General features: G+C 40.7%; 1 long non-coding RNA gene across 1 annotated transcript; it reads left to right on the forward strand.

Moving 5' to 3' along the window:
- The first annotated feature begins 10,458 nt into the window (after positions 1-10,458).
- On the forward strand, positions 10,459-10,929 carry LOC114459451 (uncharacterized). The gene is made up of 3 exons (XR_003673360.1): positions 10,459-10,477; positions 10,574-10,681; positions 10,780-10,929. It is a non-coding gene; the product is annotated as an uncharacterized LOC114459451 (long non-coding RNA).
- Positions 10,930-12,376: the final 1,447 nt, after the last annotated feature.

A 12,376-nucleotide genomic window follows, 5' to 3' on the forward strand; every position in this document is an offset into this window, starting at 1 on the left:
TAACAGGGTCCTGATATGTGTGAGTGGAGTTTCCCTTAGAGAGCATATATAGAGTTATTCCTTTACCTAAGTCAAATTTCTCTCTATTTGCTATTGCTCTTGAGACTGTTGCATCTTTTAGCTGTTTCACTGGGAGCATATCCAACAATCTCACTGCATATTCTCCTGGTGTCTCATTTATCTCTTTATTTGCGGCCATTTTGAGGATTTCAGATAGGCTAAGGACCAGCCCTAAGGGCTCATCCTCTTCTGAGTCTGAGGCTTTGTTAGTTAACATGGATGTTGCCAATTGCAGACTGATGTTGAGCTTTTTCTTATTTTTAGGCTTTTTCTTCTTTTTGGGGTCATGGGATTTCTTTACTTCCTCTTCATCTGACGAGGACTCTTCTTCTTTTCTTTTACTCTTTCTGCCTCTCTCTTGATAAGCAGCAGCCTTCCTATTCCTTTCATTGTCTGCGTCCTCCTCTGACTCCTCATCACTATCCTCTAGGCCTTCATTCCCGCTTGTGTCCGATCTATATGAATGGCTCCTGATGCTGTTTACAACATCACGGTGAGCATTTCTCAGATGATCATATCCACGTGCGAGATAAGCCTTTTTAAAGGATTGTGTCACTCCTGGCCATCTGGCTATCTCTGAAGCACTAGGAGTAAAAGATAATTCTAGCGCATGTTGTTTATCTATGTTTTCCGCATAATACTCTGGAAATTCAGCATCATCATCCCATTCTTGAGATTTAGTATCCCAGTCTGGAATGTGATTAGAGGGGATGAGGCAATGTCCCTTTTTTCCAGCGGGTCTCGGGGAGGATCCATCCCTACATGGCCATTTTGTATTGTCGTACCTTCCCCAGTCAATACTCTTCCCCCGCGCATGTTTGCTTCTCACTGGTTGCTCTAAATTTCCTGTTTCATAATCTGATTTGTAGGGCTCATATATCCTCTTTGGTTTAATTCTATGTGACCTTTGTGGCATAATTGGGGTAGACCGACTTATTGGTGCTGGTTCAAAAACTTCTTCCTCATCTGATTCCTCCAATGCATAGGTCACTCTGGAGGTGGAGGGAGTGGCCTTCTTTGGTCGCGTCTCGGGCGTTAGATAGGCTTTCACCCGGGGTTTCTCCAAGACAGGAGACATGTCTTGTAATTGCCTACCAACCTCCCTCCTTTCTCTATTAGCCGAATTCATTGTTGCTTTTATCTTTTCTATTATTTCCTCAATTCTTTTTCCTGTTTTATCCTCTAATACTACTACGACATTAGAGAGGGTATTTTCCACCCCAGTTATGGTTACCCCTAGCCATATGGCTATTATTTCACAAGCTTTTTTATTCCCTCCTAATTCTTTTGGGAATGTGTGTTGACAGTTAAGATCTATCACCATGCGAGTCTCTTGCCTTCCTATCCTTTTTAATTGATCCAACAACATATTCTGTCTCCTTGGTTGAAGGCAGACGTAGCCTGATATCATATTACAGTTTTGCGGGAGATATCCCCTTATTCCTAATTTCTCCCATTCTCCAGCTATTGCTTCTCCAGCTCTAATTTCAGCCTCTTGATGCTCATAATGAGCTGTCGCATTCCTGTAATGTTCCTTATCTTCCTGTTTTATTTTTGTCACCGAGCCTGTTTCATAGTCTCTTACCCAGGTGACATATGAGTATCCCCGTGGCATTTCAAATTTTGCAGTGGTGCTGTTTATTACTTTTATCTGGCCATTATCTGTTGTTAGCCTTAGTTCCTCTTTTTCTGGCAGACTACTTCTTTTTTCTACTGTCATCATTAATTCTTTCTGAGGTGGTGGAGAGTGTGGTGTTTGAAGAATTTCATAGTCCTCATCCTCCTCTTCTGTAGTTATTTCTACTGGACTGTTATTTAATCTTCTGGGAAGGGGAAGGCTTCCCGAGCTTCTATAAGCGTTAATTGTCTTTTCTCTTTCTTCCGCCTCCTTTTCCTGCCTTTTTATAATCTGATCATAATGTTTCAACTTGTCCCGTGTGTAGGTCAACTCTTGCTTATATTGATCAACATATTCCTGGAAAGATTGTTTCTGTAACTCTAAATCGAGCTTTCTTTTCTCCTCCGCTGCTCTGTTTGCTATTTCTCCTTTTCTTATTTGTATTTCCTTTTCAGTCTCTAATATTTGTAACTCTCGGTGGTGTTGTTCCTGATTCCTTTCGTCCTTTTCTCGCCTTTCCTTTTCTGCCTTATCGCATCTCAATTTTAATTCTTCCAATTTGTTTGCAAGGAATATCTCTCTTTCTCTGCTCTCATCATTGCTTGGGCCTGCCTTATCTCTATACTGATGATAGGCTGCTGCGGCTCTTTCTTCTAACCACATCGTGTGTGCTTCGTCTGTTTCCTGCCAACCCTCAGCATTCTCTCCGAAAGCCTCTAGTCCCTCGTACTCTTCCTCTTCTTTTTCTGAACTGCTTTCTTCACCATCAGTGATCATTATGTACTTGTCACTTAAGCCTCTCTCTCCATCCTCTACCATGGCATCCATTATGCACTCATCTGTGGAGCAAGGAGCTGAAGGGGAGAGAGGCATTATTTGTGTCATTATGCCTTGATACAGCGACGTTCCCGTCTGGGGTCCCTCATACGGGGGTGGTTTGGACAGTTTAATCTTGTCCTTGTTACCATCTCTTTTCACCGTTTTAGGCCTTACACTCCTTTCGGCCGATTTTGATCTTGGTCGTGTCTTCGTCAGTACCTTTAACCCTTCTATTTTATAGCTGAGGTCATCCGCGAGTATTCTTGCTATTTTTGTATGGTGTGTAGACAAGACGGTGTTTGTATCTTGAAATTTCTCTCTGGTTTGCAGGACCCATATAACTCGGCGTCCTGTCCCTCTTTTTATCCATTTCTTCATTGCTTGATATATCATTATTCTAGCCATATTGTCAGGATATCCGAATAGCCCGTCTCCCCACGTGGTGGTTACCACCGTTCTTGTTTCCACCGCGTCGAAGACAGCTGCCAGAGTTTCCTCTAACTCATCCCAACTCAATTTTGGTTCTCTGTCGTAAAAACGGGAATAATACCCATTAACTATTGACACTACCCCATCATTCCTTATTTCATCTTTTTCTATCCTCACTTCGTATGCCGACCTCCTAGGATATTGTCCTGTCCTGGCATCCCTTTGGCTTCTATCCTTATTGACTGATTTAGGCCATCTCCCTGCTACCCATCGTGCTACTCCACCACCATCTTCCCCACGGGGGTTCCTGGGATTTAATATAGTACATCTAGGTCCTGATATTTCTGCCACCAATGAGTCTCCCAGGTTTGCTTTCACTGTTGTAATCACTTCATCGAATTCCACGGCTTCAATCTCTCTATTAGGTACTCTAGTGCCGGTGGAGCCTATTGACATTCCTCCTGTCGACATTCTTCGAGCAGGGGTAAAATAGGAAGGTAACTCTAGTCCCTCCATCATTGTTTTATCTTACGTTCGTGTCACTGTGTTCCCGTAAGCGGAGACTGAGGTATCTCCTTGAGAGAGGTGCTCCAATAGCTTTTTCCCCTCTTATTTTTCACGCGCGTTGAATAGGCTTACCTTAACCTGATTCTTCTAATAAAAGACACCTTTCCAATTTCGTGTGCGAGGTGTTAGACCTTACACCTCTAATCTCTCTCTCTTTTTCTTTGCACACTTCCAGTCAGGGTGATCAGGCCTGACAGAGTGACAAATACTAAAGAGTTTGAGGCTTCTCCACTACTTTTGTACTGAGTTATCCTTTATTCCTCATAGAGCGATAGCCAATCTATTCACTCTCTTCCCACCGACTAGTGTGGTAGGGCAATGAGACTCTCTTCATATATCTCTTTATTAGGGACACTCCGTAGGTTCTTTAATTAGACTCGGTACTCGTTTTCTTTTCCCGGACTAAAAAGTTTACTTAGTCGAGCCCCACGTTGGGCGCCATGTCTTTAGCCCGCGGGACGTTATAACGGTAGGGGTTCTAAAACTGTTTTACTCTAACAAGAATTCCCCCTCTACCTGGTCACCGGTGCTGGCTGCCTATTCTCTATTAACGTTGTCTAATAAAGAAAGGACTATATGCACTTCCTCCTATTGGAAGTCGAGAGTCTCACTCTAGTTTTGTGTGGGATTGACCTTAGGACCCATCCAATATGGGTCGAAGCTGAAAACAACTCTTTTTTACAACAGCATGAGGTAGCCCACCCTGGGCACCCTTGTGTGGTGGATGCCAAGGGCGGACGCACTTACCAAAGGCCTAGAGGTGTGTCTCCCAACCAAGTGCCGTCTCAGATGTGGATGTGTGCAGGCGGTTGATTTAATCAAGTAGGCTTCTTAATAGTTGATGGTTTTTTATTATAGGTTTACAAAAATCAAAAGTCAATTAAAAGTTTCAAAGTATCAAAGTCTTAAACTATCAGCCGATAGAAAAGAAAAGGATCTTCATGAGCAACTAGAATGCTCTTTGTAAGAGAAGACCCCGCAACACAGAAAATACAGCTGTTTATATAGCCCTAAGCATGGCGTGATAATAATGTCATATTCATGTTCCAACCACTTCAAGCAAAAGTACAAAAGGTCATACATAGGTCAAGGCCCAGATGGCATAACAGATTTTTATATGGTCTTCAGCTTTTTCCACCAAGGGTGGTTTCCACACTGGTTCTTCATCGTTATCTATGGTTAACACATGATACATCACTAGGCGTTGGTTTCCTGTTATGCATCCTGTATGCTCTAAGTGAGTTGCAGGCTTCCTGTTATCTCTAAGTGTGACTTATCACACCTCGAGGTGTTAACTCTATTTTTCTGTGGAAAACATGTGGTTATCTTTAGGTCATGACCTCTCAAAAATGCAGCGAACAAGTGTGACATGTCAGAACAGGCAAATAGCTATAATGGTTAAATAAGCATTTCTTTTGCAATGGTGAATGAATGATTAATACACACCATACAACATCTCCCAACAAGATATATGTCATGACACGGCAGCTCATCCGTTGTTTGTGTTGGAAACAGAATCACAAAGAAAATGACAACAACAACAACAACAACAACAACAACAACAACAACAACAACTCAAACAGCCTCGGTGAGGAGCATCCATAAAGTCAATCCTACCATTCACTGTAAAAAATACGATCAATGTTCTGACCTTACCTTTGCTGAAGCTCTGGTAACTCAGGTGTTGGTCTCTCATCTTTTAAAAACTGTTGTTTTTCCTCAAAACAAAGTTTCTTTATCGTCTCTAGCGCTGTATACATATATATATACATATGTATATATACATTATCATCAACGCTGAATTGTCGAAGGCAACTGTAAGTGGCTGGTTAATCTAAAACTAAAACTTTATCACGTGTAGCAGTATTTAACTTTATGAAATACTAACTACATCTGTCGTCTGTATTTATCTTTGTGAGTTTGAATCCTGGAAAGTTAATCAGATTTTAGATGGAGTTCATTGGTACCTAGAGCTCCTGAAGGCCCCTCACATGGTCCATGAAGGTCACCTGGTGCCCTTGGTGAACTCTGCCCTAACTCCTAACCCAGCTACTTAACCCCACTAGATCCAGAAAATGCCAACATAGCTCCAAAGGTGTCATCATTTAGCAAAACAACCCACAATGACAGCTTTCATGACACCTTATTCATGCTAATGACAGATAATGTCAGCCATATGTATAAAACTTCAAATAAAGTGTTAGCGTTTGTTCCTCCAGGAATGATCTGTGATCTTTAAACTTTGGTCTTTGGTGTGTGTGACTGACACTTCTCTTGTTGTCCATCCACAGTGGAAAACATTGTCACTCGAGGAAAAAAATAGATATAAAGCTGAGGCTGTAGGGCATGCTCTCCTCCACACCATCCAGAACCCTGGCTGGACCAACAGAATCAACTATGTAAGTCTATACTCTGCAGACATGTTGACACAGCAACCTGTGAAAGTGTTTTATCAGCTGATTAAAAGTTTCATGTGTTTGGTTTTAGAGAAACAAGAAGAAACGAAGTCAGGCCAAAGTTGTTTGTGCTGAGAAAACAAAATGATCATCCCAGAGAAACAAGAGGAAACGAACAGATGATGTCACTTAATCTCAGAGTCAAACCAACCAATGACATTACACACACATCATCAGCACCAACAACAACCTGGACTTCCTCTGGTATCTGTTACTTCCTCTTCTCTTTTCTCTTAAATGAATAAAAATGTGTGAATAAAATGTGAAGCATGTTTTTATGTGAAATAATACAAAACTGAACATAAAGAATAATCACACTGTTATAACAGTCTAAAGGAAACATTTTAACCAACTTACAAATAAATGAAAAAGTGCAGTAAAGAGTAAAAGATAAGTAGTTTGTAAAAATCCACTTTTAATATTAGTTTTTAAAATAAAATGTCTGCAGTGAGAGATGGAAAGAGAGAAGTTACAATAACACCAAAAGGTTTTTTTTATGTTTTTTCTCTACATCCCACTGAAAATGTGACTGTGACCCAATGTTTGGGTCCCGATCACAAGTTTAGAACTTCTGTTGTAATAGAAACGTACAATATAGAAGAATGTGTTCAGCAGCTTCATCCATCAACTGGTTGCCTTGACAACAAAGCCATCACACTTCTTTAAACCTGTTTTAAAGTCAGTTGTGACTGATGTGTCAGATAATGAACTGCTACCTCTATACTGGATAAGACCAATCACCAACCTTCCTTTCATGGCCAAGATCATTGAGAAGCTGGTCTTCAACCAACTGAGTTAATAACCTTCAACATTAGTATTTGATACATTTCCGTCAGGCTTTGGTTCTGATCACAGCACAGAAACAGCTCTGATCAAAGTGATCAATAAGGTTGAACACTGATTCAGGAAGAGTTTCTGTTCTCATTTGATAGGATCTAAGTGCTGCATTTCACACTGTGAACCACAACATTTTTTCTCAGAGATTTCAAACGTGGGTTGGACTAAATGGACAATGGTTTAAGTCCTACTCTGAGGAGAGAAGTTATTTTGGAAGCATTGTAAACTTTGTAGAGTTGTGTCCTAATGGTGGAGTGTTATTGGTTTAGAACGCTGGGCTTGTAATTGGAGGGTCGCTGGTTCAAATCTCGCCCGGGCAGTCGCTGTGGGATGTTGAGCAAGTCCCTTAACCCCATTCACTGCTCCTCAGGGATGGGTTAAATGCAGATAATAGATTTGTATATGTGTAAAAATATATATGCCAATAAATAAAAGCAAAAGCCCTGATTTAATCTTTAATCTGAATGTGACCAATTAATGGACCCCTTCTGTTCTGGTCTAAAAGCTAAAGACAAGAAAAAATATCCTAAAATATTATGTTATATTGTGCCATGCATTTAATTTAAATTATATAATTTTTTTTTTTTTTTTTTCACTTTGTCTGCACATGCTGTCGAAGGTTAACACTACAAGAAGTGCAATCTTTTAACAGCAATGCATATTTTAATATTGCAATTAAATAAATTTATTTATTTCATTGCATAATTGTGACCATCACCAGCCCTCCCTAGGGAAGGGTAAGAAATACTTTATCAAAGGGAGGATGTAAAAAAGAGAGGGCAGTGTTACACCAAGGTGAGGGGGTGGAGGGGAGTGGGGAAGTTAACAGGGAAGAGGGATACAAGATAGGAAATGGAATGGGTGGGGAGTAGTCGTTTCAAGTGATGCGATGTGAAATTGTGGTTGTGTATATTGTGCTTATTGTTGTGTTATCAAGCCAGTTTGGTGACCAGTGTGCGGCTTAGGAATAATGGTGGTGGCTGTGAGCAGAGGAAGAAGTGAGTGGAAATTCCATAAAACAGGTATTTGGGAACAACGTGTCTATGGTTGAGCCCAGTATGAGTGTTATCCCACAGCCCAAGGCCAGTGCATCCATGACAAATGTATTTCCAAGAACCGCCACTGCAAAACCCACGAGCCGCCCCCGGGCCCGAAGAAGCAGTCAGGCCAGCAGCAAGAGCGGGCAATCTAGGGGCCCCCGGCGACCACCCCACGGCCAAGCAGCCCCCCGAACGCCCCCAAGATCCCAAGCCGAGAGGCAGCCATCGCCCCCCCCATACACACCCGAGAAAGCCCCAAGGAGCCAAGGACCCAGCGCACCACGCCACCGATCCAACCCCCAGACCCCCCACCCCATCCCACCCCATCATTTATTTATTTTTATTTTACTTTAGTTTGGACTATTTTTTTTTCTAACTGTAAATGATAATATTTTAGTGCAGGCACTGCATGTAGATGAGATGAGGCTACTGAGTCACCTGAAATTATCGCTATAGAAACCAAGTGTTCCATATTTCTGTGTTCCATAGCAACCTGCACAAACAAACCAACTTGGCTTTGAAGTGCAGCTAACTTTCATCTTCAGCATAGAAAACCTTCATTCTTCAGTTTTTGAGCTTTCATCAACAAGGAATTCTCCTCAGAAGTCTACATCGCTCTTTGATACTAAAAATACTTTGGGTTTTTAAGTATCATCAGCAACAGTTCAAAAACTTTTTAAATCAACTCAAAGTAAGTGATTAGAAAGTTTCCAGACTTTTGTCTATGTTATTATTGAGCTTTGGTTAGTCTGAATTATTACACTTAATGTTTATTAATGTTTTATTTGTATCATGTTTACTGGGAAGAGACACAAAATATGAGCCAAAAAGAAAAGTTAGAGGCAGCATGTCCCTGTTAGACATGATGGACCAAATACAGCTGTTAAACTTCTCGGAATTCATTACTTTTCTACACCCAACCGATAACAAGTAAATTATGATTTTTTGTTTTAAAATGATCAACAGACATTTTGAAACTACACAAAATTAAATGAAACAATAATCAAGTGCATCAGATCATAGCCGACCAATCAGATTTAACATAATGCACCACGCCAAAACAGCATTAAATGGAGGTTATTTTCTCAGAGCACTCAATAGTTATTATTTAATATATTATTTTTATTATATCTAATTTTTCATGTTTTAATTCCTGATTAAGAGGACACAGATCCACTTCACCTACAGTTAGTCTGTACACTAGGATATCTGCACTGAATAAAAGCTCTGCATCTAAAGACACAGTTCTCATTGGTAACTCAACATACTTGGTCGTTCATTACATCATTTTTAAATGACTGAAGTCTGAACTTAAACGTATCTGCAGATAGAACGAGAATGACGATCCTTTGCTGTGGAGTTTAGTTCATTTTATTATTGCTTGGAAAAAAGACATGTGACAGGGAGACAAACATTTGGTCACTGAAACATCAACACATTCATCTTTACAGAGTCAGTGTTAGAAGCTAGCTTAGCAAAGAGCACAGACTGTCCTGTGAAGTTGTTTGAATACATCGAAATTGCAAGAATTGATCTTTATTATCCAGATAAGATGCTATAGATAAAAGTGGAGTATGGTCACAAGTGTGTCTGCAGTGTGAGTTTAGTTGAAGGTCTATGTAAGGTGTTTGTTCCCGTACGTGCGCCTCAGCAGGTTATTTATTTCCTTTGCTTTGTTTCACAGGAGCCCAAAAATCATCATGTTGTGGATTCGAGGGGGACTAGACTGTAAGAGTTTCCATCCTTGGGGTTCTGAGGAGGGCCTCCAGGAGGCCACCAACCCCCCACATCCATCTCTTTCTCCTGATGTTCAACAGCAGAATTCAACTGATGTAAGACATCACCTAAACAATGCTTACATCATTTTACCCTTTGTTCCTAATACATGTCATTGATCTGATCACCAAACCTGTTTCCTCCCTTAGACTCTGGACGATGTTTTGTGTGTGATTGAGGAGATGTGGGCCCGGGAAAAGCAGGAGGACGAGTACAGAGCCCAACAAAATGGAGGCCAGTATGGGGGCCAACAGAATCCTTGCCTTGTAGCGTTCAATGATGGCGGGTACAGAGCCCAAACCATCGAGGAACACACAAACCTAATCACCTCGCTGAAACAAGATTACTGGCCCTCACCAAATCTTGGCCCCTTAACCTTCCCCCCTACCCCCAGTGTGGCAAAATATGTTAACAACCTTTACCCCCCGGCTAATACTTCACCTGCTACGACAGTAAGATCTTTGTTTAACACACATTTTCATGTATTTCTGTTGATCTTTGTATTGATACCATGACGGGGTGTCTAATAATTGATTGTTTTTATGTCTCCAGTATCATGAAACTCCAGTATACGCTGCAGGGTGGACAACAGCTCCCACTTTTGGAGGACAGTAAGTAGAGCCAACAAATAGACGAGATCAATCGCAGACATTTGATCTGGTTTTTCTTGTGACTGACTCTTGACCGTGCTCTTACACTGTGTATTTGTGATTTGTTCCTTCAGAAAGACAAAGAAGATTCAGAAGGAGAAGGAGGCAGAGGGGCTGGTCATCAAAAACGCCTTCACGCTCTTCATTAAAGAGAAAAGGGAGAATGTGGAAAAGGAGCTGGGCGTGATTACGAGCGCTGAGGTGAACAAACTTCTTGCTGAACGGGTAAGTTAGTTTGTTCCTCCAAGAATCATCTGTGATCTTTAAACTCTGGTCTTCAGTGTGTGTGTGACTAACACTTTTCTTGTTGTCCATCCACAGTGGAATTTGTTGGCACCAGATCAAAGAGAAAAATATATTGCTGAAGCGACAGTGGATGCTATCCTCTACGCCATGAAGAACCCCGGCCGCAGTCACAAAATCAACTATGTAAGTCTCCTTGTGCAGACATGTTGCCACAGCAACCTTAAAGGTGATGGTGAAAGTGTTTTATCAGATGACTAATAGTTCCATGTGTTTGATTTTAGAGAAACAAGAGGAAACAAAGTCGGGCCAAAGGTGTTCATGCTAAAAAAACTAAATAATCACCCCAGCATCCATCGGACAGGAATCAGGAAACATGGAGACCACCCAACAACCCTATAATAAGCATCAGCAGCAGCACCAACAGCACTAACCTGGACTTCCTCTCTCTCTTTTGTAAAAAAAATATCAAATTAATATTTATGCTTTCAAAAAAAATAAAAATACAAACGTGAACTCACACATAGACCACCTGTTTATACAAATGTATATCTACCCTAAATTATTGGAATGTGGCCAATACAGAGGTGCTGGAAAATACGGTACACAGCGGCAAAAGTCAGCAATGATGAGAAATTGTGTCTTACCATTGCTGTTTCTTATCAAAAGTTGCTCCAATGTGCATAAAATTCCATATTCTGATGAATCCAAATTGTGTCGTCAGATAGATACCACCATTACTGACATCCAGGCATTTCTCAGTCGAGAAATTCCTCCAATTCTCCTTCATCCAGCTCTGATTGGCTAAAACCCACTCCCGTAGTGTTTGATATCACTCATTTCTACAGGTTCTGAGCTTTCAATGCTGTGTCAAGCATTCTGATTGGTCAAACCATTGCTGAACTAGACTCATGCATAATTACGTCATAGAGCGGAACCAAAAATAGCATTACGCATGGCACAGCACAAACACGGATAAAAATGTACATGTATTTATTTCTATTGGTCAAAAATAAAACTAATTGGAATTAATTTGACTGACATATTACAGTTACACACTTGTCCCCAAACTTGGCACAGTTGTTTTTACAAAAACATGTGAATCTTTGCCCTATCATCACCAGGCTTTTTAGCCTCCAAGTAACATAAAATTGTATCACTAGTTAACTAGAGACATTAGTAAATAAGTAGTTTATTTATAAAGCGCTTTTTGCAGATAAAATCACAAAGTGCTGTACAGAGTTGTGGTAAAAGTACAAGTGCAACACAATAGAATAATAAAACAAGAGTGCATAAATATCATAAGAACAGCAACATTAAAGGATAAATAAAAATTTAAATCCAGTAACTAAAAGCTTAACTGTAAAGTGAAGTCTTCAGCAGTTTTTTAAAAGTGACCACACAGTTGAGCTCCCTGAGAGACTGGTGCAGGTTATTACAGAGTCTGGGAGCTACAGCCTGGAACGCCAGGTCTCCTCTGGTTTTAAATTTAGTTTTTGGGGTCTTTAGGAGACCCTGACCTGAAGACCGAAGGCATCGCCCTGATGAGTAGGGGCACAACAAGTCCGAGATATATTTAGGGGCCTGACCATGTAATGCTCGGAACGTGAGAACTAATATTTTATATTCTATGCGAAACTTAACTGGAAGCCAGTGCAGAGTAGCAAGAATGGGGGTGATGTGGGATGTTCTAGAAGCACCAGTTAAAAGTCTGGCAGCAGCGTTCTGAACGATCTGGAGTCTGTTTAGGGTCGACTTATTAAAACAAGTAAAAACAGAATTACAGTAGTCAATACGAGATGATATAAATGGGTGTATGACCAGTTCCAGATCTGATTTTGATAAAAGATGCCTCACTTTAGAGATATTTCTCAGGTGGTA

The sequence above is a fragment of the Gouania willdenowi genome, unplaced genomic scaffold, assembly GCF_900634775.1.
Source record: "Gouania willdenowi unplaced genomic scaffold, fGouWil2.1 scaffold_315_arrow_ctg1, whole genome shotgun sequence".
Lineage (NCBI taxonomy): Eukaryota > Metazoa > Chordata > Actinopteri > Blenniiformes > Gobiesocidae > Gouania > Gouania willdenowi.